This window comes from Sminthopsis crassicaudata, chromosome 1 (genome assembly GCF_048593235.1).
Source record: "Sminthopsis crassicaudata isolate SCR6 chromosome 1, ASM4859323v1, whole genome shotgun sequence".
Lineage (NCBI taxonomy): Eukaryota > Metazoa > Chordata > Mammalia > Dasyuromorphia > Dasyuridae > Sminthopsis > Sminthopsis crassicaudata.
In genome coordinates this window covers 132,316,363-132,333,674 of record NC_133617.1, presented here as the reverse complement: position 1 = coordinate 132,333,674, position 17,312 = coordinate 132,316,363, and the positions used below count along the sequence as shown (strand labels likewise).

At 33.5% G+C, this 17,312-nt stretch overlaps 1 protein-coding gene across 2 annotated transcripts in view; it reads right to left on the bottom strand.

The window, feature by feature from the left end:
• ANGPT1 (angiopoietin 1) overlaps positions 1–17,312 on the bottom strand; it is a 315,373-nt gene that overhangs the window by 91,435 nt on the left and 206,626 nt on the right. The window lies entirely within an intron of this gene.

Below are 17,312 nucleotides of genomic sequence, written 5' to 3'. Positions count from 1 at the left end.
CAGGTCTGCTCTTTGGGTGAGAGGAAAGGCCAACAGCTACCTTCCCCGCAGACTGCAGTGTGCCACACAGAAGGCCTGGTTACCTAGTCTGTTCAGTCACTTGAGGGTAGAGGATAGGAGGAGAAGGATAGAGGGGAAAGGGAAGAAGTCACTGATTAGGAAGTACAATCACAACTAAATTATTCATTATTGCCTAGACCACAGATGATTAGAAATGGCAAATTAGGTGATGGGAAAATGATGGAGGCAAGTGTTTGTCTGCTAATGGTAACAATGCTAAAGAATGACAGGTGAGGAGGATTCATTAAAGGGAGCCCCCAGTACTGTCTGTTGAAATTCAAATCAGAATGGAATTGAATTTGGGAAATATTTAACAAAGTAAAATTCAACAGATAATGCTAATATGTGGTTTTCTAAGTTAATATGTAGCCCTCTGTTTCTATTTGAATTTAAAAACACTACTTACACAACACACACTAGAGACCTCAAATTCCTTGAGAGCATCACATTTTATTGTATGATGTTGAATGTTCATAATCATGAACTGGGCCCAAAATTTAGATTTTCAAAAAAGATATAAAAATCTAAAATCTATATTTTCAAAAAGTCAAAAATTGAAAATGATGTTTGGCACACAGGGAGAAACAATATGATATCAGTTAGCAAACATTTATTAAATACTATGTGTCAAGTACTATGCAAAGTTCTGGAGACACAAAGAAAGCAAAAATAGTCTCCCCCCTTAAAAAAATTCTAATGTTATAAGAATCAGTTCTCAGACTCAGATTGAGACAAAAACTAAGGCTTTGCAAATGGCCTTGAGGACCTCTGAATTCTCAAAGAGGACACTGAACAAAGACAGTATGAGAGTTTCTAGGTATATATAAAGCAAGTGAAAGCACTGCTTATTGACCAGTAAAGCATCTACCCCTTTTCCAGTGTAGTCTTTAATGAGCATGTACACGGACTGAAACCAAGGACTGAGTATAATAGAAGCTGAGAACTCCCCAGATATTGCCAGTGTTGTATGAGTGATCATTTCCAAGGCCATGGAATTTTTTTTTCAAATTTTCCTGGTACTAAATTTGTAGTCCATGGCTGAAGGAAAAATAGATCTGTATTTGGGGTTAAGACTATTTCCCCAAAGGGAAATAAAATAATTGGCTTCATAAAAGCAATGGGAGACTCAAACCCAAGTCTTCTTGAGAACTAAGTTATATATATAACATCTGTTTAAGAAGACATAGAAAACAAGGTATAAAATTTCCATGAAAATTATTTATATAAATATGGGCACTTAATGGAAAGGCTCAGTTATCTGGGCAGCTAATTTATGGGGGAAGTATTTTCCAACCATGTCTAATACATCAAACATCCATAATATATGTGTAATAATTACAAATATGTGCATTATACTTTCAATCTCTCTCTTCTTCTCTCTCTCTCTCCCTCTGTCTTTCCCTTTCTCTCTGTTTCTCTCTCTGCTTCTCTGTCTGCCTTCTGTCTGTTTCTCCCTCCTTCTCTTCTTTCCTCCCTTCATCTATATCTCTGCCTCCTCTCTTTCTCTCTCTATTCCCCTCCTCTCTCTCTCTCTATGTCTGTGTCTTCTGTTTCTGTCTCTGTCTCTGTTTCTGTCTCTCTCTTCTTCTCCCCCCATAAGTTGCAGCATTCAAAGAGAATAGAGAGTTAGCATGAGGGGCAGACAGAATAACCTGAGTTGGAATCTTGTCTGTGAACCTAATCTCTGAGGACTAACAGAAAAATTTGTCCCTAAATCACTGACAGATTGGTGACAGGTCTTTTGGTTAAAGCAATCTATGATGAATCTATGAGATGATTTAATCTGTATTTATAGAGGGTACTCCCAAAGGGATAAAATCATGTGACAGTGCAGAGAAATATTGAATGTGAAATAAGAGGACATGAGTTTATATTCTACCTCTCATGCATATCTGTATGATCTGTGTGACCTTGGGAAAATAGCTTCTTGGGCTTGAGTTTACTCATCTGTAAAAGTTGAAGATTAGACTAGATGGCCTTTGACTGAAATCCTTTCTAACTCTATCATCCCATGAATCTTTGAAGTATTGAAAAATATATATTCAGTAGGAAAATGACATATGTATTTATGGAAAGCCAAATGGCCTTAGGTCATGGGTGGATAATTATAGTTTTACTATGCCTTTTTAATGGTGAAGCACAGAAATCCTCATCGTCATGCAATAAATCTTTCTTTTTATCTCATTTTATTAGTGCAGTTCAGTTTAATGCTTACTGTTCCTTCCTAAAGATTTAGTAAAGCACCTGGGAATAAGTGAATCCTTAGACAAAATGCTATAAAATGAATTCAAATACAGACTTTGTTGAATACCTAGCTTTAACTGATAGAAAACAACAACAAAAACTACTGGCAGCCTTATGTGTATTGGTGTTCTGGTATTCTAATTGGTATTTTGATTGTCTAATGCTATTTATTCAGACGATTGTTCATTTATAAAGCAATAAATGATTTGTTAGTGTTTTCTGATTTTTATATATGTTATATATACTTATATTCCATATATGTTAATATATAATGTGTTCAGTTTGACTTTACTGCTCCATTCTCACAGAAATGGTATCCAATACATGTGGAATAGATTAGATGGTAGCTTTGATGATCACCTATCGCTAGGCAGATAATTGATTTCAACATGCATCACTAGGAAAAGAAATCAACTTCTTATGCAATGTGACACACAGGATGTTTTGTGCACTACCATCTGAATGAAGAGATAAATAGATAGGCAAATGGAGAAATAATAAGTCAATATATCAATAGAGAATATTAAAATTTTCTTTGCAACTCAGTATAGGTCAAAGCCTATTAACAGAAATCAATTACTATGAATTGAGTTTCAGATCCCTTTTCTTACAAGTTATACTACAAGAAATAGTATTTGTCTATAGAAATAGTATATTGTCTATATATAGAAGTAGGATGTCTAAATGTTCCCATGCTGTCAGTTATGTAGCATTTACTGAGGTCCTGCTATATGCATAACATGTTACAAGATACAGTTAAGTGATTTTAAAAAAATATAATATTGCTAAGAAGCCAATAACTATTTCTGAGGCACTTGAATTTGAGTTGTAAAGGCAGAATATGTCCACATATGATAATAATTTAAGAAAATTTGCAAAACAGCAAAACTAAAATAATAATGATGATAATTTTCATTTATATAAAACTTACATATAGATATCCAATATATGTATATTTATAATCTATTTTTATATCTAAAGTTATATACAATTATCTAAATATATATTACATATTTCTCCATGTAATTATATAAGCTATACATTTTTAATTATATAATAGTATGATGGGAAATGTTTAACAACTATGTCTCTAGGAATGCAAAAAAAGGAAGGAGAGCAGGAGGGAAGGAGGGAAGGAAGAAAGGAAGGAAGAAGGGAAGGAAGGAAGGAGGGAAGGAGAGCAGGAGGGAAGGAGGGAAGGAGGGAAGGAGGGAAGGAAAAAAAAGAAAAGAAAAGAAAGAAAAAATAGGCTAGTTTATCTTTAGGAAACTACAAAGTTCCTTCAATGACTTCACCCAAACTTCTACATTAAGCAAAGACCCATCTTTAAAAAAATAACATTATTACCAGCATTACTGCATCGAAGTAGGGAACACAGTAGTCTCCAAGGAGTTAAAAGTGAATGTCCTTTATAAGCAAATGGGGAGATTTACAGTCACTGTGAAAAGGCAGCAACATGTAACATACGAGGAACTCTAATAAATGATGTTATCAAAGAAATATATGATTAGAAGGGGCCATATTCTGAGAGCTAGGAATAGCCAAGGGACAGCTTGGATGCTACAATCCTCTCTTTACAATGTCAATCAAAATAAAAGTGATGAGTCCAGAACATTTTAAATGATTCTCCTATAGCAAACTTTTGGGAGAACACCAACAAAAGTAAAATAGATAACAACAAGAACAACAATAAGTAGTTAATATTTATATAAATCTTACTATGTTCCAGGCACTGAGATAAATACTTTATAATCATATTTCACTTGACCCTCACAACAACCCTGGGAGATGGGGGATAATAACAATTTTTCAGAGGAAGAAATTGAGGCAAAGAGGTTAAATGGCCACACAGCTAGGTCACATTTGAACTCACGACTCTGACTCCAAGTCAGGCACTTTATCAACTATGTCACCTAATAAAAATGATGAAAATATAGTGCAACTCATTTCATTTCTTTTTATTTAAAACATTTTAATTACAAATTTATAGTGCAACTCATTTCATTTCTTTTTATTTAAAACATTTTAATTACAAATTTAATAAATGCCAAATAAAATTAGAATTTCCATTTAAAAAGTCAAATAGAAAAAAAGATTTACCTAAATCTATGAATCAATACTACATACTATGTACAACTTTCTTTTCTATCATCCTATATGTGTAACACAGTTTTAAAAACATCCTGCCTCTCTGTTTCCATCTTGCCTTTTTTCTGTTGCTTGTAAAAGGCTTCAGTGATTCTTTTCTATTTTTTTTTTTTTTGGAATCCTACCACTAATTGTTTTTCTTCATCTCTTCATCCGATCCCTCATATGGGGGAAAAATAAAACTTTTCTAATAAATGTTCATGGTAAAGTACAATGAATTCTCATATTAGTTCCTTCCAAATTTTTTTTTTCTCATTCTGTACCTTGAGTCCATTATCTCTTCATCTTATTATCTATTTGAATAAATTATTGATGATGGAAAAAATAGATGGACAAAAGAAAAGACATAGAAGGAACTATATTAACTCTGTGTACTAGTTTAACTTTCGTAAAGCAATTGTCATAATGAAAGCCTGAAGACAGTCATACTCAGCTAACATTTGCTTTTGTGCCAAGTCAAAACATATGACTGCCAAGGACCATACTAGTTTTGAATATAAAATTGCTTGTAAAATCTTACAAAGGAGAATGATAGAATTATGAATAGTATTATCTCAATAGAGAGCAAAGTAGTGAAGAGTGAAAGCAGCTTTAAGAAATCTTGGCAAAAAGCCCAACTACTCATAATTATTGTAAGGGTCTCCAAGGATGAAGGTGGAAGATGAGAAAAAATAGAGAAGATCAGTAACACTTTTTATAACACTTTTCTTTCACCATCATCAACAAGTATAGAGCCCGAGGCTGTGCTAGTGCCTGTAGTTTTCCTTGGGGGAGAGGTGCATTTGTAGCTATTGGCTCAGACTCCCTACTCCATCTAGGATCACTGAGGATTAAGAAAAAAAAAAAAAAAAAATCCCAGGTGGTTCAGATTAGATTGTGATTGTTGTCTGTTAACCCAGAGCCCTGGAAACAGTGATACTCAGTCTTTCTTTTCTTCTAGTTCTGGACCACCCCCAGGGACTTTAAATTAAGGTTCTTTCTGGGAGCTCACATTCCCTTGTCCCTCAGCAACTACCTGCCTTTAAAACAAGTCTGGATCTATGATTTCTACAAATCCAAAATCAGTTCTGGGTCCCTGAAAGCAACAATACCCTTCAAAAGAATAGAGGAAAAGACTTTCCAGTAGATTTCAAGGAACTTGAAGCTTTGTTTCCTGTGGAAGTTCCAGAGGAGATCCCTTTCACAGAACTGGCCCCTTCCTCTATATTTTTGAGGGTTGGCTTGTCCTTCATAGCCCCTGTGTCCTTGTCTAGGGAATTAAATTTGATTTTAGAGAAAGAATATAATCAGGCTTGTTTCAAAGACAGGTAATTATTAAGCAATTGGGGAGTGTTCAGGACTTTTCTCTCCAAGAGACAACTCCTGCTACTATTTAGTTCAATATAGCCTATACCCTCACAAGAATTCCTTCTATAAAAGGACAACAACAAGTTTCAACAAGTGGTGGTCCAGCCTCTGCTTGAAGACCTTATAACAGTCAAACATTGGGAGAGCCCTCAATCTTAGGTTGTTTTTCCTTCTTATGTCAGGGCTAGATCTGTTCTAGTTAGGCTTTCTAAGGCTCAGCAATACAAATTTAACCCAACTTTCCCATGACAGTCTTTCAAATCTTTAAGAAAGTTCCTAAAGGTTGGACCAACTCTTAAGAATACCAGGTTCTGTACCTCTTGACTCCTCTCAAATTATTAGTGTGGAATTAATTTTTTCCATTACATAGTTGTAGTCATAGTGGATATTTTTTTCCTTTGTTCTATTTACTTTATTCTGCATCAATTCATTAAATCCTATAATTCACTATATTAATTTTATTAATTGTTTCTCAAAGCATAGCAATATTTCATAATTTTCATGTCCCATAATTTGTTTATTCATTTCCTACTGGATAGGCCTCATTCATAGGAGGGTCTGTTTGCATTTTATTATGTTTCCCAACAAAAACAAACAATCAAGCAAACAAACAAAAAAAAAACCTTATCCACTTATGTTTTAGATGGCTGATTTTCATTTTAATGTCTACCAAAATATAACAAAGTTATAGTTGATTGGACCTTAAAGACTTTCTAGGCCACACCTTTTATTTTACGGACTGAGAACCTGATGTCCAATAAGATTAAATGGCTTGATTAAAGTCAAAAAGGAAGTAAATAGAAGAGCAAAGTACTTTGACTATAAATCTAACTTTTTTCTTCCCAATGGACCATATTAACTCCTTGTTTTATTTATATATATATATATATATATATATATATATATATATATATATATATATATATATATATATATATATATATATATATATATATATATTTGTATATCTTAAAATTATAACTCTACCTATTTCTAGTACTAATACAACCTACTTAGTACCTACTATGTTTCAGGCACCATTTAAAGCATCAAGGATATGAAAACAAAAATGAAATAGTTTCTGCCCACAAGAAACTAAAATTTTATGCCATAAAATCAAATGGAAGTTTTAAAGAGATTTACTAAGTATTTGGTATGATGAGGTTCTAAACCTACTAGAAAATAGGACACAATAAATAATGTGCAGAAAGGAATAAAATTTTTATGAACTCTCCAAACTAGTAATTCTCTTTCAGTTAGATTTTGGTGGCTTTGTATTGATATAGTTTTTCTCATCTAGGAGCCTAATTAAGGTGACAAATGCTCATTGTCCCTGTTAATATTTCACCCATATTGTCCCCATTAACATTTCACCCACAGACATATATTTAGCCATTTTTTCTTTTTTTGTGGGATTTTTTTTAAATTCTCTCTGCTATTTGCTTTCATTTTATGGGAGAGTTCATCCCATTCACATTCACAGTTATGATTACCAGCTCTGTATTTCCTTCTATACTATTTTCTCTCCTGTATATACTTTTGTACACTCTTTCCACTCTGTCCTCAATCTGTTTTTTTAACCTACCCACCCACTACCTTATCTCCTATCATCCATTCCCCCTTTTCTTAGTAATGTTTTTAACCCACTCCAACCACTACCTTATCTTTTATCAAACCTTCCTCCCTTCTCTTACCTTTTTTCCTAATGTTTCTGCCCTCCCTTCTATCCTGTCCCTCTCTTTTCTTTTCCTCTTTCTCTTCCTACTTCTTTATAGAGTTAGATACATTTCTATACCCAATTGAATGATTAAGTTATTCCCTTTTAGAGCTTAAACTTATGAGATCAAATTTCAGAAAATACTCATCCTATTCCCTTTCCCCCTGAATTGTAATAGATCTTTTGTGCTGCTTGGTGTGAACTAATGTTTCCATTATATCTCTCCTTTCCTCTTTTTCCGATACAAACATATTTTTCATTGAGGTTATCACATCAGAGTCCATTAATAACCACACCCTCAATGCCCCTCTCTGTCTGACCTAGTAACAGATACAGTTCTCAAGAGTAACAGATATCAATTTCCATTTAGGGATGTAAACATTTTAACTTTTAAATAATATATATTTCCCTCTATCTTTCTGTGATTCTCTTAAGTCCTTTGACTGTGGAATAATTTTCTGTTTAGTTTTGGTTTTTTCAATAGAAATGATTGAAAGTCTCTTAGTTCATTAAAGCTCCATCATCTCCCCTGAAAGATGATACTGAATCTATCTGGGTTGTTAATTCTTGATTGTAACCCTAGGTTCTTTGACTTCTGGAATATGGTATTCATGGCCCTTTTTTGTAGAAGCTGTCAGATCTTGGGTAATCCTGACTATTCCTCCTTGATATTTTAATTGTTTTTGTCTGGCAGCTTGCAGATTTTGTTCCTTGAGAGTATAGTTTTGTGGCTCCAGCCATTCTGGAGAACAATTTGGAAGTATGTTCCAAAAAGTTATCAAACTGTGCTTTGACCCAGACATGTTTCTATTAGGCCTATATCCCAAGGAAGGAAATGGACCCACATGTACAAAAATGTTTGTGACAGTCATTTTTGTAGTGGCAAGAAACTGGAAACTGGGTGGTTGCAAAAAAAAAAAAAAAAAAAAAAAAAAAAAAAAAAAGACAGATTAAGACTTTGTCACCAGCTTTCCCACAATCTACCTGAGCTGGGCTGAACACTTTTTTCACCAGTGAATGAAACTTATCAGCAAATGAGGTACTGTCAGTTGTAGAATAGATAAATAAGTTATGGTATATGAATGTTAAGGAATATTATTATTCTATAAAAAATTATCAGGAGGATGATTTTAGAGAAGTCTGGAGAGACATGATCTGATGCTAAGTGAAATCAGCAGAATCAAGAGATCATTATACATCAATATTATATGACAACCAATTCTGATGAACATGACTCTTTCCAACAATGAAATGTTTGATGCCAGTTCTAATGATCTTGTGATGAAGAGAGCCCAGAGAGAGGACTGTAGGAACTGAATGTGAATCACAGCATAACATTCTCACTCTTTTTGTTGTTGTATGCTTACATTTTGTTTTCTTACTCACTTTTTTATCTGATTTGTCTTGTGCTGCAAGAGAATTGTATAAATATGTTTACACATATTGGATTTAACATATATTTTAGCATGTTTAACATATATTGAATTGCTTTCCATCTGGGGAGTAGGAGGAAAGAGAAGAAAATCTAAAACATAAGGCTATGCAAGGGTCAATGTTGTCAAATTATCCATGCATATGTTTTGAAAATAAAAAGCTTTATTAGAAAAGAAAGATTATAGCTTTGGATTTTCACAACAGTGGCCTTTGGGGTTTTCCTTATGGAATCTCTTTGGGAAAGTAATTGATGGATTCTTTCAATCAGTATTTTCCCCTCTGTTTCTAGAATACTGGGGCAATTTTCCTTAATGATCTCTTGTAAAATGCTATTCAGGCTTTTTTTTTTTTTTTTGGTCATGGCTTTCAGGTAGGCCAATAATTTTTAAATTGTTTCTTCTGGATCTATTTTTAGTTTGTATAACTGATTCTTGATTATCTCACAAAGCTATTAGCATCCATTTGTCTTGTTCTAGTTTTTAATGTTTGATTTTCTTCAGTTAGCTTTTGTATATCTTTTTTTTTTCCATTTGATTAATTCTATTGTTTAAGGAGTTGTTTTCTTCAATTTTTTTTCTTTCCATTTTCAAGCTGTTGACTCTCTCATGCATTGTTGTCATTTCCTTTCTCATTTTTTTTCTTCTCCCTCTCTTATTTGCCTTTTAAAATCTTTTATGAGCACTTCAAAGAAGTCTCTTTGGGCTTAAAACTAATTCATATTACTCTTTGAGATTTCCTCTGGGAACATTCTGTTTTTGTCTGAGTTTGTGTTTTGGTCTTCCCTGTCACCATAGTAACTTTCTATGGTCAAGGTTCTTTTCTCTTTCTTGCTCATTTTCTTTCTTTTTCTTTTGATATTTCTTCCTTTTTACTTTTACAGTTGAGCTCTGCCCCTGGGGTAAAGGGGGCACTTTTTTCCAAGCTTCCTGCGTAGCTCTGAGCCTTGGTTTTGAGCTCAGGGACCACTTGTGTTTTCAGGGGTTACCTTTTCCCACTCTTTTTAGGTAGCAGCCTGTTTCCTTAGTTTGTTTTCTGAACTGGGACTGGAAGCTTCTCCACTCCTTTGCTTCTCTGCTGATCCAGGACTAAGGGTATGCTAATTTGGTATGATTAAGATTCTGTCACCAACTTTCCCACAATCTACATGAGCTGGGCTGAACACTCTTTTCACTAGTGAGTGAAACTTACCAGTAAATGAGATTGATCTTAAAGACTTTTCAATCTATCTTAAGCTGGAGAGTGATTTCATTCCATCAGACTCTTCAGAGAATTGGTTTCATATGATTTTTGAGGAAAAGTAGGAAACTTTAAACAGCTTCCTGACTTTACTGTGCTATCTTGGCTCCATTCCTAGATGTCATTCTTCAGCCTGTCTTTACTAAATATTGTTTGAATACATTCTGGAAATATTTTAGAACCCTAATCCATAGTATGTACTACTGCTGTGCTTAAGTCAAATAGATCTGTAATGAAAGAGAGGATGGGCTCTAGAGTATGATAATGACAATACTAGTATGTTAAGAAAATATTCTTTCCCATGATCATACCTCTCAGATGCTTTCTCCTCTTCTGATAAAGTTATAAACTAGCATTTGAAGTTGTAAAAGTCATAACTACAAAGAAAATTAACAAAAAAATTCAATTTCTATCCCTTTTCATCCTCACATTCCCCCAAAATGTGGTAGTTTAATAACAGTTCAAAGGCATTGCCTAAAACTGTTATTTTAAACAATTACCACCTTATTTTCATTGGCTAATCATCCTTGATTCACATAAAACTACATTTCAGAATATTACCACAAAGGCAATTAAGAAGAAAATAAAAGTTACTTTCTAAGGTTTTTCACTTTCTCTCTAAGTTGTTAGAATTTACAAACCAAAATATTAGGAAGGGTTTTCACTTTAAGGGCATTGCATAAATTTGATAATTCAATTCAAAAGGTAAACCTTTTCCCTCCATTCCTATGTGAAATTTAAACAAGTGAATTCTGATATTTTTTTTCTTTTCACATTACATTTAATTTTATATTCACAAATTTAAAATAAAATATTAACCAGATCAATGGAGAAAGTGTATTAAAATGTTGTTTCATCTTATTACTCGTTATGGCCTGAGACTCCTAATCTAAAGAATTTTCAAGAGTTCAAGTAATCTCATCTAGTGATTGAATGATTTACTTCCTGGGCTCAATAGATACTGCAAGGGTGGCAAATTCCAAGCATATGGCAATATTATTTTGAGAACAGAGCCAAAACACTCCTCAGTATTGGGAAGGAAGAAAATGCCTCATTTCCTCTGGAAAAGAGGCCAGAGTACCAGACATCTTAATCAAACATTCCCCAGCATAGCTTTTGTCTTTTGAGAAAGCTGTTGAATCTATATTTGTCTTTGTCTTCATTTTACTTGTCAAATCATGTGAGAAGAAAAAGAAAATACATAAACTCTAAAACTACTATCTATTCTGTGACTGATATTCACAAAATTTTATTTTGTAAGTATGCAAATAAGGAAATTAGTGGATAGAGAGTTAGACTTGGAGTATCATCAGTTGAAATCATGCTTCACACTTATTATTTCTGTGACTTTAGACAAGTGGCATATGTCTGTTACCCTCAGTTCCCTTCATCTATAAAATGGGGATCTACTTTAAAGTTGTGAAGATCAAATTGACTAATATATTCAAAGCAATTTGAAAATATTAAAATAATATTATCATTTTTAAAACTAAATTCATTTTAAAGTCACATATGGAAATATTCATGCAAGTAAAACAGTAGAAAACACCGTATATCCCTACATTCCTCTTAGCATCAATCTTAAATAGTAGCCTATGAAATTCCTGATATCTCTGATTTCTTCAATTACTTTGAACTTTAGGGATTATTAAGTTGAGCCCCTTATTTTACAGAGAAGTATAGTTAGTCTTTAAAAGGCTTATCATTAGACAATCTTTTGCCTTTCTCTGTGTACCCAGTGTTTAGTATGGTGCTTGATACATAATTGACTGGTTGTTTTTTTCCTTCCTTCTTGAAGTGGACCAAAATAGCATCACTATGTTGGAGTCAAGTACAATGTATTCAATTATAGTTGACCAGATTATTATGAGTTCAGAAGACTTTACCACAGATTGGGCACAAATAATCCACATGAATATTTGGAGTGGAGATGTCTCTAAATTTGTGCATCTCACATTTGTTTAGATTTTGGAATTATGCTTCACTAAGAGAGCAAATGGGTGAAACACACTAAGCAATCTTTTACCAGTGTCTCTCGTGTCTTGCAATAGATTAAAAAGTTCTTCAAAAAAATCTTGAGAATGTCCTTGTATTGCTTCTTCTGATGTTCATGTGACCACTTGTCTTATGGAAGATCTTTGTAAAATAACCTCTTTGTGAAACATACATATTTGGCATTTGAACAATATAGCCAGCCCATCACAGTTGTGATTTCTGCAATAGAATCTGAATGTTTGGCAGTTTAGTTTGAAAAAGGACTTTAGTGTCTGGAACCTTATCTTGCCCAGTGATCTTCATAATCTTCCTAAGACAGGTCATATGGAAGTGATTCAGTTTCCTGGCATGGTTCTGGGACACTATCCAGGTTTCACAGACATACAACAATGAGGTCAGCCCAATGGTTCTGTAGACCTTCAGCCTAATACCTCTTCTTTCATATGCTTTCCTTCAAAAGTCTCACAAACATTGAGCTAGCTCTGGCAATGAATATATCAATCTCATCAACTATGTGTACATCCCTGGAAAGTAGACTGACAGAGTAAGTGAATTTATCTACAGCAAAATTCCTCCATTTGCTATAGACAATGGTTTCATGGATGATTAGTATGATGTTAATGGGTGAAGAACCTCTGTTTTCTTGGTTAGGCCAAAATTAGCACAATTAGTGAGTCAATCCTTACTCTGTTTGCTATTCAGCCTCAGAGACTGCATTGAATGCACAATCATCTGAGAAGTGAAGAGGAAAGTCACACATCAACTTTCCTTCCTCTTTAGTCTTGGTTTTAAACTTAAATAATTTACCATAAGTTCAGTAATTGACCTTGATTCACTGTTCATCCTCATTAAAGATGTCTGACATCACTGAAAAAAGCATGCTAAAAAAGCATGGGGGCAAACACACATTCCTGCTTAGGAAAGCATAAGAACTCTGTCCATTATCTCAAAAGTTGCAAGCCTTCCATGATGAAACTGGTATAGAATATTGATGAACTTCTCTGGGAATCTAAACTTTGCCATGATCTTCCACAAACCCTCACAATTGATATTATCAAAGAAATTAGTTAGATCCACAAATATGTACAGACATCTGTTTTACTCCTGGCATATCTTTTAGAAATTTTTGGACTGCAGACAACAAATAGGCCATTCTTTGACCCTTTCTGAAGTCACATTTGGTTTTCTGACCATGTTATAGTTGAAAGATCAGCCAGTTAAGGTCGCTGTCATGAATCTTGCTTGTGATGACTAAGAGAGAGACTTCATTGTGATTGTCACAGGACAACTCGTTTCCTTTTCATTTATAGAGTTGGACAATGGAGACATCCTTGAACTCCTGAGAGATAATCTCCTCTTGCAATATAGCCCAGAAGATTTCTGTCAGTTTCTATATGAACAGTGATCCCACCTGCCCTGTAAATCTCAGCAGAAATAGAATCAGCACCAAGCATTTTGTCACATGAGAAGCCTACTGATATTCCAATACCTTTGGAAATCTGGCTGGAGAGGAATTGACTTTAACCTGAGGTTCATATTTAATAGCTTCAGAATTAGTTGATGACAGTTTGCTGAGAATGTTGTGGAAATATTCAGCCTATCTCTTCAGGATTTTTTGACCTTATCAGGGTTCATATGGAACATATGCTATGATGATAATAGAATAATACTTTCCTGAAAGTGATAATCATGCTATCATGAATCTATTATTCACTTCCATTACAAAACATACATACTTGTTCATTAGATTGGTTTTGATTGTGAAACCTATGAGAGATTAATGATGCTTCCTATCACTGCAGAAATTCCAGAAAAAAATAAAACAAAACAAAACACACACACACACACACACACACACACACACACACAAAAAAAAACAAAAAAAAAAAAAAAACCCAAAACCATCATTCCAGCTTCAACTTTGGTAAACTAGCCTTCATTTACCATGTTTGTATCTTTGTGCCAGTCAGGACTGCTATTTGGATGTGATCTCTACTAAATTGTCTCATAACAAGAGCTATTTGCCTTTCAGTTCTACTGAATTTCATTTTGTCCATAAACCTGTGCCAATGGTGAGAAGGATTAGTTTTGTAATTTTTTTTTTATTTCAACCAAACTTAGGCTCACCATCCTGCAGTAAGTATGTCAGGGTTGGATTAGAAAATTTCTAGGGTATCTTTTCTAACCCTTTCCTTATGTCATGAGGTGAAAAGTGTGGTCCCTTAAAAAGGCTGTTCAGATACCTGGGATGGGGGAAGTTATAAATCCACTGATGTTTCAGCCCAGGGAGAATACAACCCTTTACTCTGGACTGCCTTTGGACCAGTTTATGTTTACAGCACTCAGTGTACTATCACGTGTTGCTTTATTTGTCACCACAGGATTTTGAGGTAGGTAAAAATGATAAAATGTTATAGGTAATGCCTTTTGACTCAGTAATATATTGGATTTAAATGAGACAAAATACTGAAAAATTGTCTGAATTACTCTTTGTTCCAGAGTCATAAGAGTCCAATGACAAGATAAAAGTGAAGATGACTGATGATGACTTTAGGAGGCAGAAGTGACCTAGGTGACTTCCATATCTAATGGAACTCTAAATGCTGCACAACACCTGCTTCAGCTGCTTTCATGTCTACTGCAACATACTGTACACATCTACCCATTCTTCTGGCTGAGGTCTTCAAATCCTTGTCATAGACATTCCCCTAAATGACCAATGGGTCTGAGACCCCTCAGTTACTCTCAGCCTAGTTTAGCCCATCTGCCAAAAATGGCTAATGTGCATTTTATAACATACTTCTCAGAATCATAGGACATAACTAATGAATCAAATAGATTCTAAGCATGGAAATCAGTCCTTAAAAGAACCTGGCAGCCCTCACACCAGCAATATTTGTCTTCCCTGAACATAAGAACATCTGAATATAATATAGCATAATAGAAACTTAATAAATATTTATTCAATGACTGACTAAGATTACATAACTATAAAGTCATGTAATGCTAGTTCTAGCATTCTTTTTACTTTGGTAGAGCCTATATATATATATATGTATATATATATATGTATATATATGTATATATCACACCAATATTGTTAATTAATGCTCAATATTTTTTATGATGATAATGCTTAAGGTTTTAATCATGGTTTGGTCAAAGTAAACAATGATGCCTATCTGAAATTTGGTGCACAGGAAGAGCCCTTTGCCTGAATGGATTCAGTTGCAGAACAGAGCTTTTTGTTTGAATGTTAAATAGGATTATGAAGATGTGCTAAACTTCACAAAACTGGGGACTTTAGACCCTAATGAAAATCCAGGTTTCCATCAAAAAAAAAAATAAAATAGAAGCTATCATTTAAATCAACATCTCAGTTGTAATGCCTTCTTAAGCCTTGAAATAATCAATAATTTTAATGAAGATCAAGGGGAAATCATAAGGAGAGACTGATGAGCAAAAACCTAAGGGGAGGGTCACACTAACTTAGTATCCACAGCAAAATAAAATAGAAGTAAGGTTGGAGAGAGAGAAATAGGTCTGGGAAATATTGTATGTGAAACTAAATTTACTGGAGTAGATATATTGCATCTGAATAATATTTGAAAGAGGCTTAGAAAAAACTGAGTCTGCCTATATTTGTCACCTAGTAATTTTATTTACTTACCAGGTAAAATTAAATATAGATAGATAGATAGATAGATAGATAGATAGATAGATAGATAGATAGATAGAGATAGAGATGGAGATGATAGAGTTAGAGATAGAGATAGAGATAGAGATAGAGATAGAGATAGAGATAGAGATAGAGATCTCAAAATATATACTTGGGATCTTCCATACCTTTGTTTGCCAAGGAGTCCTGATCCTAAAGTCATACTCTTTCCTCTAAGGTATTTACTTTATACTATTACTATGAACTCTTTATTTTGCATAGACTTAAAAGCAACATTCTATGATGGCCATATGAACATCTGCATTTTTCAAGAATCCCTAGAAACTTCTGTCTTTGAAATCAAGACAACTCTATCCAAATAAAATCTCAGCATGATAAAGACAATGTACTTTTAATCTTTCCAGAGCTGAATTAAACTCAATACAAAAATAGGATATGACTTACTCATATAATGTTTAATTGTTTAATTCTCGTGAACTCTGATAAAATTATTTGTTAAAGTAATATAAAGTTTTCATTCCAATAGACTCTGAAGGACACTATCAGGAAAATAGAAACTGGAAAACAAGTTGTTTAATCATTGTCAGCCATATTGTTGTCTATATACAAATGCTTCTCTGGAAATCTATTATAAATGTTTAAAAATTGCCTTTCAATATGTATTACAAACTATTGTAACATAGTTAAGGGGAACAGAGCCAAAGTAGGTTGATATCAAAATGTAATGGAAATGATATTAATAAATTAAGCCATTATTATGAAAATCCTCTATTATGTAATAATAGAGAAAAATATTATATCAAAACAATTATTTGTATTTTCTAACAAATTTATATTATTCAATTAAAAAGATTTGAATCTAAAGAATGAATATTTGTTATGTGTGATGATAAAATGTTAAATAAGATATGTTGACTTAAATAATGAGATCTCTATTTCACTTTAAATAGCTTAAAGGAAGAGATTCTTGCTTTCTGAAATAACTAAACTTGATTTTATTCACATCTGATCTCAACTTATTCACTCACATGAAATTGTTGAAAGAATTGCACTCTCAGAGATGATCTCAAGATGTAAGTTTAGAATAACTCTACAGAGTGCTACAGACACAAATGTGAAAGGAACAAGAACATTTTTTATTGAAATCTCAATCTTCAGGTCTTTCCTAATGCTCTAAAGATAGCAAAACATTCTTGATATTATTCATCATTTCTGTTAATTAGCTTTGTATTAACTTCAATAAAGTGTCACATATTTCTCACATTTTTTTGAAAGTAAGAAGGGTTTTATTTTTATTTTTGTATTCTATGTGCCTACCTCATTAACTGACTGCTGGAGTTCTTAAAATTCTTACTGAACTGAATTGAAATAGATGCTAATTCATTTTCTAATTATGATCTTCCTTTACCCTTCATCATAATAATGTGTTTTTCAGAAACAACTCCTCACATG